This window comes from Pan troglodytes, chromosome 1, assembly GCF_028858775.2.
Source record: "Pan troglodytes isolate AG18354 chromosome 1, NHGRI_mPanTro3-v2.0_pri, whole genome shotgun sequence".
In the NCBI taxonomy this organism is placed as follows: Eukaryota; Metazoa; Chordata; class Mammalia; order Primates; family Hominidae; genus Pan; species Pan troglodytes.
Genome location: NC_072398.2, coordinates 174,592,467 through 174,606,785, shown reverse-complemented (window position 1 = coordinate 174,606,785; position 14,319 = coordinate 174,592,467). Strand labels below are relative to the sequence as shown.

The following is a 14,319-nucleotide window of genomic DNA, read 5'->3' as shown; positions in this document are numbered from 1 at the left end:
ACTGCATTAAAAATTAAGCACAGGACAGATAGAACATCTTTCACCTGTAGTAGCCTGGATCTGGGTAAAACCACTAAGTAATAGAACTGCACATGGGTTATTTAAATCCATAATACTCACTTTGAGTTAGATTAACAGAAAGGAGCTCGCCTTCTCTGCTTGATTCTTGCTTCCTCCTCCCCCAACCCCAGCCCATCCTGTCAAAAAAAAAAAAAAGAAAGAAAGAAAAAGAAAAAGAAAAGATACTGCCTGCTCCTAATGTCTGAGCCCACATCCAAAAAGAGAACCATCCAGCCGGTGTTCATTTCATTAAGAGTACCTTCCAATAGGGTGCTTGCTTGCATTTTCTGCTAAAGACCTTTGGAGGTCCCAAGCAGTCTTAAAGCGAAAAGTCCTTTTTCTTCTGAAGATGCAGGATCTCTCTGGGGCTATCCAGGACAAAAGGACGGACTCCTTAAACAAAGAGGAAACAACTGCTCCCCTCAGGAGACTGCAGACTCAGAAGCAGGGAGAAGAAGAGAAAAAAAAAAAAGCCTGGGCTTTAGGACCAAGCAGGCTGCGGTTTGAATCTTGGCTTTCCTGCCAAATCATTGTACGAACTCAGACAAATATTTACCTTTCTGAGCATCCTTATGTGGAAGAATGAATCTAATGATACCTACCATACGGGGTTACTAGGAGGAACTGAGAAGACAATACATCAAGACACAGGCACATGGTGGGTTTCAATAGAAGTTAATTTGCTTTCCTTACCTTTTACATTTATCTTCTGTTTGGCTAAAGCTTCAAAGAAAGATTCAAAAAATGTTGAAAGGGTTGATAGTTTTCTTTTGGAAGGATAGTTTTTGATATTTCAGATTCTGTTGGATTGCCTAAAAGATTAACTCTCAGCAGCTTTTCCTCTTTCCTCATATAAACACCTAGAAATAATTTCCTGATCCATGTCCCATTGATGCCAAAGAGCAACAGGACAAAGAGAATCAAATCATGTTTAAATCACTTAGTGGAACCCCTCTTTCGTAGATTTCCAGGTTAGCCAAAGTTTTAGTTTAAAAAAAAAAAAAAAGTTGGGGGAAGTTGGGAAAGAAAAAGCACTGACAATGAAGGAACCCTGCTGCTCTTGGAGAATTTTAGACTTGACAAAGATTTATACAATTTAATCATCATGTCCATATTCATATGGTAACCTTTGCTGAAAGAACCTGGTTGGAATTCTGGCTGTATCACTTGAGCAAATTGCTCAATGTCTCTGAACTTCAGTTTCCTCAGCTCTGAAGTGGAGACTAGAGATGATAATCACTACCTTGCAGGATGATTAGGGGATTACTAATTATATCCACACAGCTACTAGGCTCAGTGCCTAGTAGAGAGCGGGTGCTTAATAAATGGCTGTTTTATTACTCACAAAACACTCTTTTGATATCCACAACAACCCTGTAAGGTAAGAATCACTGATCCCATTTTTTTTAGATGAGGAAATGGAGATTCAGAAAAATAAAACATGACATTCAAGACCCCCCAGCCCTGGCTTGCACTGAGAGGACCTGCAGATTTATTTGACTGCAAAGCCTGTTTTCCTTCCAGCGTGCATCTGCTGCCACGTCTGTTCCTGCAGATGCAGAGAGGGGAAGATTTTAAGCACCTTTCGTCTCCATCTGAGTTGCTTCCTCTCCTCTGACTCGTTCCTGCCTTGGCAGTCCTGGCTGCCGTCTTCTCTATGCTGCCAACATCCCCTGACCTGACTCTTGCCGCCAACTGAGGCTTTCACCCAGCCAAAAAGGCATTTGGGAAACCACATCCCCTTCCCTCCCCACTGCGTGCCTTTGAAGTGAGCGTGTCATTTGACCAGTACCTACTCAGGCTACAAATTCCAGACTCCTTTCCTACCTGGAGCCCTGGGTCCCCCATGGTTCAGGGCAGACATTAGGCGAGTCTACCTTATTTTTCACAGTGCTTTATTTCAACCCAACCTGAATTTACTAAGTACCTACTCTGTGCCAGACACTAATCTTAGTTCTGGAAAGAGAGAAATGGGTAAAACACAGGCTCTGCTTTCAAAGAATCCATGGAATATGACAGAATCTAATTTGGTTCAGTTTAAATAATTGCTAAGCACCTACCATAGGCCAGACCCTGTGCTAAACACTAGAGAATACTAAGATAAATAAGATGTCAGTCCTCTGGGAAGAGCTTACCACTGAATGGAACAATATCCTGATTAGTGTACTAAGCAGGATATCTGGCAGGTTTTACTAGGTCGGTGCAAAAGTAATTGCAGTATTTTTCCATTGAAAGTAATGGCAAAAACTGCAATTACTTTTGCACCAACCTAATACAACCTGCCAGATATCCATAACCTACTATGGGTTTCACATTGTGCTTCATAGGCATTCTCTTTAGTCCTCAGAATAAAATAACTTTTGAGATAAATGTTTGAAAGGGCAGAAAAATTCCTCTGTCCAAAACTAATCATGATGATGAGGATTCTAGATTTTAGGTCTGCTTTTTGTCTCAAAAGCTGCTGGTTTCTTGGCAGGATGGTAGCAGATCCATTTTCCTATTATTACCTCACATTTGAATGGTGTACAAGGATTTTCCAAAGCATATCCCTCCATTATCTCATCTGAGCACCAACATATCTATCCTGAATAGTGCAGGGTTTTCTGGGAGGCCCAGAGAGGGCCACGAGTCAGGGAAAAGTGGACGACCAGCAACAAACCCTGCAAGGGCATTTAACCCTTACAACACCCTGTAAAGGAGGTCACATATTTCCCTCTCCCCATTTTATACTTGAGGAAACTGATGCTCAGAGCAGCTCTCCCAAGTTCATAGTGCTAGTCAAAAGAAATCCTTTGTTTGAACTCGAGTCCTACAGCAACAGTGCCTCTGACAGCCGGGTCTGTCCTCGAGACAAACCAACACTGTCATCACTGAGCTGGGATTTCAAGCATGACTTTGTGGGACCTCAGTTCAAGCACGCTCCTTTGCCTGTATGACTTTCGGGGACTCACCCAGTTTCTCTGGGCCTCAGTTTTTCATTTGTCAAGAGGCCATGCTAACCTCTGCCATCTGCATCATAGGTTCTGTGAGGGGCTGGTGAGATGCAAAATAAAAGGGAGAAAGACTTTGGAGGAGTTATAAATGTGAGAGATCATTGTTAATAATAGGTCTTCCAACATGTTACTATGGAATCAGAGGTTCAGGAGACAAATGCAGACAGGCCAAGATCCCCTCTGGGAACCCTGCCCTGAAACCAGCACCTGCTCCTTAAAGGACTCCCAGCAAGGCCCACTCCCAGCACAAACACCCTGCCCTGATGATTTGCCTGGCTCTGCCCCTTCAGCCAGGCTCAACTAGCAGACCCGGGAGGGGAGGGGCTTTCACAGAAACAGATGGATCTGGTCACAGGGTGACAGCGTCCATGCCAAGAGCCCACTTTGTTTTAATGAATGACACCAAACATTTAAGCCATAAACTCTTCAGATTGCTGTGTCTGGCAGTAATTACAAGCCTCCCATTAATAAATCCTATTTCTGAATGGTTTACTGCATCCCTTTCTGCAAACACTGCAGGCTGAAACCTGTCAGATGGAGCCAGAGGCCGACTTGTGGAGAGAAGGCAAATAAAGTGGGATGGCTTTCTGGACCTAAAAGGGTGACAGCCACAGGAGGAAAAAAGCAACAGGATGTCCTCCAGCGCCCAGGTCCCCAGAAAGCAGGGGTGTGCCTACCACCCTCACATTCGACCAATCTGACTCAGATTCTGACCCCATAATTTATCTTGATGCCATCTCTATTGTCACTGAATCCTGTAGATTCTGACCCCCTAATTTATCTTGAAGCCATCTCTATTGCCACTGACTTGGTTGGAAATCCATGAGCTTCACCTGGAATATAGTGACTGTCATCCCAACCATCCTCCACATGCTGCCAGGGAGATCTTCCCAACATAAACAAGTGACCATGTCACTCTCCTGTGTGAAAACTCCACAGCAGTCCTCAGCACTCCAGGGCAAAGTCCAAACACCTCTGCACTCAAGGTCCTTCAGGATTTGAATTCTGCTACCTGCCCACATTCATTTTCCAGAAATTACCCTTTCTACTACACTTTGCCACAGCGGTTTTCAAAGTGTGGTGCTTGGACCATCAGCAGCAGCATCACTTGTGAATTTTAGAGAAATGTGCACTCTCAGGCCCCATCCAGAGCTACTGATTCAGAAACTCTGACATGGAGCCCAGTGATCTGTTTTTGTTGTGGAGGTTGTTATTGTTGTTGTTTTTTAACAAACCTTGCAGGTGATTTGATGTGTGCTAGAGTTTGAAAAATGCCTCTTGCCCAGTTTTTCTGAAACATTAACATGCATAGGAACTACCTGGGGATCTTATTACAATGTAGATTCTGACTTAGTTGGGCCAGAGGAGAACACCAGATTCTGTTGTTCAGCAAGTGTCCAGGCAAAGTCAATGCTGCTGGTCCACTTACCAAACCTTGAGTAACAAAGCTCTGAAGACAGTTAATTACAAACTCCTTGCCATTTCTCAAGCACACTTACTACTCCTTGTTTCATGCCTTTGTGGATGCTGTTCCCCCCATCTTCTTTCTTTCCTCTCTTTCTCACCCCCTTATCCATCAAATAATTCTATCATGTATCAGAAGTCAGCATAAAGAGCCTCTGCATGCTTCCTTAACCTCCTTCTGCTGCCACATGACTTTGCCCACACACCCCCAACCAGAACACTGATCCCACTACACTATTTGTCTGTCTGTGCTTCCTCACCCACAAGGAACAGGACCATCACTCTACCTCTTGTATCTCTGGAACCATAGCACCAACACAGTGCCTGGCACGGGAACAATGGACAGTGAGTGAATGAATGAATGAATGAATGCATTAGTCTGTGGATGAATGAATGAATGAATCCTTAACAAACAGTTCTACAGGTGGGTAGACTAGCAAACGAAGTATTTGTGAGTGGAGCTGTGCCCTCACTAGCAACCTGATTTCTCCCAGGGGACTTTTGTTGACTGCTAGGTTGCTTTTAAAGCAGGTAACAGCAAACTCTTGTTTTCTAAACCAAACCAACTGCCTAATCCTAGAAGACACAAAACATAGAGGTGGTCTCCCTGAGCCAGGAACCCCAGAGAAAATTTCTAAGAGGAAATATTCAAACAGCAAGTATACACATATAGGTTTCTCAGATAGGAAGACTCTACATACTGAAATTTCACAAAGAAAGCTCCTTCACTTATTAAGGTGTGTATTACCTCCACAAACATTCATCGAATGTTGACTATACAACAAACGCTGTTAAGAAGTAGGGATATAAGGTAAGTTGGATATTGTTCTTGTTTCTAAGAGGTCAGTGCAGTGGGGGAAGTAGATATGAAAACAGATCAGGACCATGCAGAATGGCAAAGGCTGCAACTTGGGTGTGCACAGATCATGGGACAGATGCTTTTAATTTTGCTAGGAAAGATGGGAACAAGCACCAAAGAGAAGATAATATTTGAACTGAGTCTTGAAAGATGGGTTTGTTTCTCAGGAGGAAAATAGGGGAGAAGGATACTTCTGGCAAGGGAACAGTACACGCAAATGAGCAGCAGCCGGGAAGAGTGCTGGACCTGGCAGAAGCTGCAAGACTCAGACATAGTTAAGTGTATGTGGGTTGGGATGGGGGTTGACATTAGGAAGTTGAGCAGAACCAGATCGGTCATTTAGCAAACATTCACTGAGTATCTATTATGTGCTTGGCACTGAGGGAGGCCCTGGTGACACAGACCACAGTAAATAACATAGAAATGGTTTCTGCTTTCCTGAAGCTGAGCATTCACAGCGGGGTTGGGGTAGTAGGGGGGAAAAAACACATAAATAAAACATTTGCACATTTTGATGTGTAAGGAGCTGAGCCAGAAAAATAGTGAGAGCTTTAACTTTAGATAAAGTGTCAAGGGAAATGCTTTCAGAGGCAAACTTAATCAGAGGAAGGAGAAAGGAATGGGAGAGAGAAGAGTATCCGCAGCAGAAAGAAAAGATTGGGTAAGCCTCTGAGATGGGTGAAAATGTGGCAAACTCAGAAAACCAAAAGTGGATGAAATTAATGAGTGAAAGGAAAATGATGCAATTTGACAAGAGATCAGAAGGGGAGACAGGTGAAGCCACTTGGGCTTGCAAGCCATGGCGGGTGTCTGCATCAATGCTAAGTGCTATGGGAGCCTTTGGAGGCCTCATCAGCAGGGCAGTAACGTGACCTAATTTGTTTGAGGAATTTTCAGCTCCCTTTTATTTATTTATTTATTTCTAAAAGGTAACTCTATTAATAGTTCCTTTACAGAAAATGAATTGGAAGGAGACTGAAGGCAGGTCCTCACTTAAAAAGGAGGCTATATAATGGTTCTGCCGAGAAAAAAAGCCAGGGCTAGAACTAATATGGTGGCACTAAGGATGAAAATTCACTGGACTCTCTCCCTTAGGAAAATTCTGCACTGGAAGCTCCCCAAAAGGGACTTCCTAAACTTAAAGTAAATACACAGCAATTTCTCTTCCAAGAGGTATCCAGTGAAAAAAGCACCTTTTCTTTTTGCAACATGCATACCAGCAGCCCGAATTCTGGGTTGGGGCACCCACAGATCCATCCTTCATCTGGCTCAAAGCATGAGGACGCTCCACAGTTGCCATATTCCTGGCTAACATATGCACTGCTTCTGGCAGGCACTGAAATAGGCAAAGGTAGCTCATATATCTTCCCCTTTGGCACTGTTGGGCTGCCATAGAGAATGACCTGGGCTAAGTTTCCTGGAAACTGCCCAGCCAGGTGTTCCATCGAGCTGAACTGCTGAGCAATTAGAATCTGTGGAATATTGGGGTAGGGGCTGGTTCCACAAAGAAGATGGCGGGTTTCACACAGCAGGCATGCATCTGCTTCGGTTTCCTAAATCCTCTGGAACACCTGTGCTATGAAAAGCACATCTTGACATTTAGTAGCATTTTAGGAAGGGGATTATTTTTTTAACTGAGGCTTTTAGACCTTTAGACAAATTCTAATCTTAGATCTAAAATATCTCCAAGGATAATTTAATTCAACCCGATTTTTGACAGATGGGCAAACTAAAATCCAGAGAAGAAGAAAGAGGGAGGGATCTGTCTAAAGTTAGAAGGCCATTTTTTTTTTATTTTTTATTTTTATTTTTGGCAAAACTGTAGCTGCAATGCTGTTCTCCTAATTCTTTTTAATTTTTTGGAGATGGAGTCTCACTCTGTCACCCAGGCTGGAGTGCAGTGGCGAGATCTCCGCTCACTGCAACTTCTGCCTCCCAGGTTAAAACAATTCTCCTGCCTCAGCCTCCAGAGTAGGTGGGACTACAGGTGTGTGCCACCACACCTGGCTAATTTTTGTATTTTTAGTAGAGATGGGGTTTTACCATGTTGGCCAGGCTGATCTCGAACTCCTGATCTCAAGTGATCCACCCGCCTCAGCCTCCCAAAGTGCTGGGATTACAGGCATGAGCCACCACGCCCAGCCAGGTCTCCTAATTCTTGATTCTGGGCCCTTTCTCTATGACTCCACACATGCTTCAAATTCAGTGAATAACCTATTGAATATTTACTACATACTGGGCTCTAAATCACCACACCATTATAGAAGCGAAGTTTTAAAAGATTAAAACATACATACCTGCAGCATTTTTAAATGGAGGGCTTGGCTTGTTCAGAATCTTGAATATAATCACGGCCTCTGCAATATTCTGAACTCCTAAGAGCAGGGGAACTGCTTATTTATCTTGACATACCTAGTCGAGGAAATGGGCAGAGAGTAGACTACCAGTTAATGAAGGAATGCATCTTATGCTTGTTTGAGGATTGTTCAAACAATCCTGATATTGAGTGCAGATAGTTCCAAGCAGCTCTGCTTTCATGGTGGGACTCAACGGAGACTCTGCCGGTAGTGGGTGGGTGGCGATGATTGTTTTTCCCTGGCTGGTCAATTGCCTTTTCAGGTGGTCTTTATTAAGCCATCAATCTTTTAACCCTGACAGTCACTGTGACCCAGTGCAGCTCAGGAAAGGAATCTTTCTTAATTACTAGCCCTTTCTTGCTCCCTGGAGATCCTTGAGTACTGCACCAGCTGGAACTGATGGATGTAGTCTGGTTCTACCAGCAACTGAAGTATCTTATTTGCTCAAACCTGAGGGCTTAGCTTGCAATCCTGGCGTATTGAGAGGTGAGACTGGCAAGCCACCTACGTTTTATGTCTCCAGGAAAAGACCTCTTTGCTCCAGCATTTGGAGTGTTGCTGAGGGGTTAATAACACAGACTTCAGAGTCAGACCCATAGAGCTTGGGTTTCCATCTCTGCTACTCACTGTGAAGCAAATGGCTTGACTCCCCTTGCTTTGATTTTTCTCATGGGTCGTAGGTTTCCCTCACCTGTGCCATGTTGAAATGCTACCAGCTTAGTCCTCGGGCCACTTCTGTGTTCTGTCTGTACTCATTTCCTTGGCGATCTTACCCATGGCCTTAAATATTATTTATATGACAAACAGTAGTTATATGCAAAAGGCTTCCAAATGTTTAGCCCAGACATCTCCCCAAAACCCTAAGCTCTGATATTTAAGTACATACCTAACATCTCAACTGGACCATTAATAGACATCTCAAATTTAACATGCCCCAACCAACCTCTTGATTCCTGCTCCACCCTGTGTTCCCCATCTTAGAAAATGGCAACTCCTATGCCACCAGTTACTCAGGTCTAAAACCATCATACTGTATTTACACCCCCACCTTCCAGTCCATCAACAAAGCCTGCCAGCTCTACCTTCCCCAACCTGACCTCTTCGTGCCACCCACCCCATTAGCACCGAGATCCACATTCCCATTATCCCTTGCTTAGATTACTACAACAGTCACCTCGCTGGTCTCCCTGCTTCCACACCCTCACCCTTAAAGACTTTTCTCATGCAGCAGCCATAGTGACACTTTGCAAGGTCAGATCACGTGTCACTTCTCTACTTCTTATTTCCCTCAGTAAAAGCTAAAGAACTCACAATGCCCTGCAGAGCCCTACTAAATATTTTCTCCCACAGCCAGTACTTCTTCTCTCACCTCTTCTCCCACTGCACTCCCTGTCACTCACTCCATCCCAACCACAATGCCCTCCTTCTTGTGCCTCCAACCAGTGCGTTCCCACCTCCGAGCCCTTGCAGATGCAGGGCCTACTGCCCGGAGCGTGCCTCCGCGGGTTATCAGCATGGCTCACTCTCTCACTAATTTCAGGTCTCTGCTCAGATTTACACTACTGGAGGCCTCCTCTGATCCGCCTTTCACAGAAACAGATGGATCTGTATAATAGCAGCCTCCCCCTGTTCTGCTCTGCTATCTTCCATGTCCTGCTCTCTCCTCCCTCATAATCTTATCACCCCTTGAGATAGTCATTCACTTACTTGTTGCCTGTCTCCTTCAACCTGAATGTAAGCTCCATGAGAACAGGGGCTTTGCTCTGTTCACCAACATCTGTGTCTCCAACATTCTGAAATAGTGCCTCACACGCAGGAGGTGCTTTATAAATATTTGTTGAATGAATAAATGAATCCATAAAATGGAGGGTAATAATTTATCTAGTAGGATGGCGGACAGATTGGATGGGATGGCCTGTGTAAATCATCTTGCATACTTTGTAGGCTATCCTTCTCCCAGAGGAGCTTCCAACACAACTGCAGGTCATGATCAGTGCTAGGGTGAAATCACCATTGCAACCCCTTATGTAATAAGAGCTGCCATATATGAGGTGCCTTCTTTGAGCCAGTTCCTGGACTAAGCTTTTACCTTCTCTCTACCATTTATTCCCATGGCAAATCTACAAAATAGGCATTATTATTTCTACTTTTACAGATACAGTAACTGAAGTTTGGAAAGATTGGAGAATCTAGAGTGGTTAAATGTATATAAAAGAGTTTATCATATAATAAGCACATAAGTGTTCCATCCAAAATTCTGCCTCTGACAAGGAATTTAGGAGCTGTTGGCCTGCTGAGCCTCATTAGAACCCATCTATCCCTATAGACCAAATTTTTAAAAGGCTAAGAAGAAATGAAGGAGCCATAAGAACAGAATGAGGCTCCCCTTTCATAAATTGAGCCTATGAAGAGAGCTGCCCTTGAAACTTTAATTTTTCAATAATGGAAGTCAATAATAGAAGTGTTGAGATCAGTCTGACATGAACTTTTTTTTATCACTTTTTTGGAGAATATCTACTAGATTACACAGATTTTCTTCAAAGAAGTCACGATGACTATGAGCACACACATGAGATTTACCTTGTGTTTGTCCTTCCAGATCTAGCCAAGTTGCCCTCCGCCAGTCAGAAGCACATGATAACAAATAGAGTCAGGTTTAAAAAAAGACACAGAAATAACTGTGGCCAACTGTGTGGCTTGGTTCAGATTCCATAAGGACTCCCATAGGACCTTGAAGATGTGACCCAAGGTCTCAAGTCTCTTAAGCAATTCTGAATAAGGAAGTGCAAACAACTGCAAGATCAAAGGCATTTGAGCTGTGAGGGAGAGTGACAGGGAAAGGGAAGGAAGGAAGAGCAAGAAATTCATGGTTAAGAGAAGAAAGCTCAAAAGAGACACTATTATATAGAGGTGTATGTGTGTTATATTTTCTATACAAAGAGGGAGAGAGTATACAATGAAATGTTAAAGGATTGTCTGAATGGTGGAAATATGGCTGATTTTTATTTCTTTGTCCTTATTTTTATTTTTTTCTGCAATGAACATACTTTATTTGTGTAATAAAAAGGAAAAAGAAGATATTAACCAGAGGATAGCAAGACTCACCACTTTCTGGACAGCACTGAAACAGGTTCCAAGTATTCTACCAATGACTCCTGCCTCCCCTCTGTTTGTTTAGGCTGGGAGTGGCCTTTCTTCCAGTTTTCTAGGTTCAAAAATCTCCTGGTCTGCAAGTTTACCCCCTCTTTGCCCCGTTATGTACTTCATTTATCCTAACATGCAAATGTTTGTTTTGAAAAAATTACACTCACCAAAAAGTTTTTTAAATCATGAAAGAGGGACCTCATGTGAGAGAAAATGATCAATCCCAATAATAAGTAAAAAGATGCAAATTAAAATTCACACAGTCTACCATATTTCCCTAATAAATTTAACAAAAAAATAAAAATAAAAACACACAATGCTGGCAAGGATGTAATTAAATTCATAGCCTCCTACGTTGTTCAGGATACTATAAATGTGTTCAACCCTGTGGGAAAAGCAAATTGGCAATATGAATGAAGAGCCATGAAATTGGCCACTCTATTTCATTCAGTAATTCAACCTCAGGAAATGCATCTTTAAAACATAATAAGAGTTGCTGTCAAAGATTTGTTTCCCAAGGTGTTCATATTAGCAGAAAAAAATAGTTCTAATATACCCACTTAATGAAATATTAAACCAACATTTAAAACTATAGTCATGAAGACAAGAAGCAATATGCTCCTGATATATATAAATGCACACCATGATTGCAATTACATGTAAGTAGAGAGTAAAATAATCTAAAACACTCTCAAAGAAAACGCACCAACATAAATTGAATATAAGAGAACCATAGAGATGGAAATCTTTTTCGAATTTTCTATAATGAGAGCATGTTTCTTTAAGGACTTTTTAAATCCATTTTAAAAGTAAATTTAGGTAGATGCATGCATTCTTTGCACGCACCTTCACCTGGCTGTGCCTCAGTTTCCTTACTTCCAAATACACATAAGAGCAGCTTCCACCTCAGGTGTGATGTGAGTACTGGACAAGTTAATTCATCTGATGTGTTAAATGAGCTCAGGCTTTAAAGCATTTAGAACAATGCCTGGCACATAGGAAATACTCAGTAAATGTTGATGGTTGTTGTTTCATGCCCTGTCCCTACCTTTCCCCTTCATTCTTCTACTATATCACAAGAATTTCTCTTCTCATGTATGTCCTTTAAGTACCCCCAACCTGGTCTGCCTCCAGACTCTGATTTACTACCTATCTTGACCACAATTTTCTAAAACAAATGAACAAACGAAAGTAAACACAAAAATTATTTCTTTATGTCTCACAAACCACCAACCTTTCCCGGTTTGGGGACACTATTCATACTCCTTTATGCTTCATGACTGGTGCTAAGCTTCCTTATAGACTTTGCATCACAAAGCCCCTTTTATGGTTGAAGAGCAAGTACTAATTTATCTTGAACACCTAAAATCATCTGGGAATGGGCCAACTATGCTGTTGACATGCATAGTGACATTTAATCCTTGCAACCACCTTGCAGTAGCTAAGTATTATGCTTATTTTAAAGAAGAGGAAACAAGCTGAGATAAATAATTTGCCCAAAGTCATATAGCTAGTAAATTACCAAATGGAGATTTGGATCCTATCCACCCCACACAAACCACCCCTGGGCCTGTCTCCTTCCCCCTTCCTGCTCACTGGCTTGCCTCATGAATACACCTTCCAGCTTAGGACTTCAAACTCATCATTCAACAAACATACCATGCTTCATGCAAGGCCCACTTAGGTTATTGCCTCCTTCTGGAATGGCCTAAGCACACACACACACACACACACACACACACACACACATCTTTCCCCTCTACACACATGAGCATGCATGCACACACACACATACACACACACATATTTAATTATTAACCTCTCTTCTGAACACTGTTCCTCCTTCTAAGACAATTTATTTATTTTAAAATTAGCTTTATGACATAATTTAACGCAATAAAATTCACCAATTTTATGTACAATTCAATGAGTTTTGACAAATATGTACAATAATGTAACCACCAACACAAACAAGATATAGCACACTTTCCTCTCTCCCAAAAGTAACATCGATACTCTCTTACAGTGAATTCCCTACCATAGCCAGTCCCAGGCAACCATTCACCAATTTCAGCTGCTATGGTTTTGCCTTTTCCAGAAGTTCATCATTATTAGAATAATTTTGTATCTGGTTGCCTTCCCTTAGCATCATGTTTTTGTGATTCATCAATGCTGTTACAAGTATCAGCAGTTCCTTCCTTTTTATCACATTAAAATTGTTATCCAATTGTTCCAGCACCATTTAATTAAAAGGCCATCTTTCCCATTGTATGGATGCACTGAAATGTATTTAACCAATCACCAGGTGATGGGCATTTGGATTGTTTCCACTTTTGAGCTATTGTGAGTAAAACTGCCATGAGCACTCATATACAGATATTATTTTATTTTTCTATGCTTTCATTTTTCTCTTGAGTAAAAGCTCAGGACTAGGATTGCTAGGTCCTATGGTAAGTGTATGTTTAATTCTCAAAGAAACTGACAAATAGGTTCCAAAGTGCTGTACCATTCTCCATTAGCACTAGCAATGCATGGAAATTACAGGTTCCACTTCTCTGCCAACCCTTGGTATTATTTGTCTTTTTATTTTTAACCACGCTAGGGTGCAATGGTATCTCATTGTGTTTTATTTTATTTTTTATTTGTATAAATTTATGGGGTACAAGTGCAATTTTGTTACATGCATAGATCATGTAGTGGTCAAGTCAGGGCCTTTAGGCTATTCATCACTCCAGTAACATAGATTGTACATTTCTTTGTCTGTTCTCACGCTGCTAATAAAAACATACCCAAGACTGGGTAATTTATAAAGGAAAGAGGTTTAATTGACTCACAGTTCCACATGGCTGGGGAGGCCTCACAATCACGGCGGAAGGCAAAGGAGGAGCAAAGTCACATCTTACATGGTGGCAGGCAAGAGGGCATATGCAGGGGAACTCCCCTTATAAAACCATCAGATCTTGTGAGACTTATTCACTACCATGAGAACAGCATGGGGAAAACCAACCCCATGATTCAATTACCTCCCACCAGGTCCCTCCCATGACATGTGGGGATTATTACAATTCAAGGTAAGATTTGGGTGGGGGGGGGGCACAGAGCCAAACCATATCAGTACCCATTAAGTAATTTCTCATTATCCACCCTCCTCCCACCTTCAGACCTTTCCCAGTCTCCAATGTCCATCATTCCACACTCTATGTCCCTGTGTCTATATTATTTATCTCCTACTTACAAATGAGAACATGTGGTATTTGTCTTTCTGTGTCTGATTTGTTTCACTTAAGATAATGGCCTCCAGTTCCATCTGTGTTGTTGCAAAAGACATAATTTTATTCATTTTTATGGTTGAATAGTGTTCTACTGTGTATATATACCACATTTTCTTTATCCAATCATGCATTGGTGGATACTTAGGTTGATTCCATATATTTGCTATTGT

At 42.0% G+C, this 14,319-nt stretch overlaps 1 long non-coding RNA gene across 1 annotated transcript in view; it reads right to left on the bottom strand.

Annotated features, from left to right (window-relative positions):
• Positions 1-210, bottom strand: part of LOC112204411 (uncharacterized) — a 122,342-nt gene extending 122,132 nt beyond the window's left edge. The window contains exon 1 of the long non-coding RNA XR_002938065.3: positions 121-210. This is a non-coding gene — a long non-coding RNA (uncharacterized LOC112204411). The remainder of the gene's footprint in view (positions 1-120) is intronic.
• Positions 211-14,319: the final 14,109 nt, after the last annotated feature.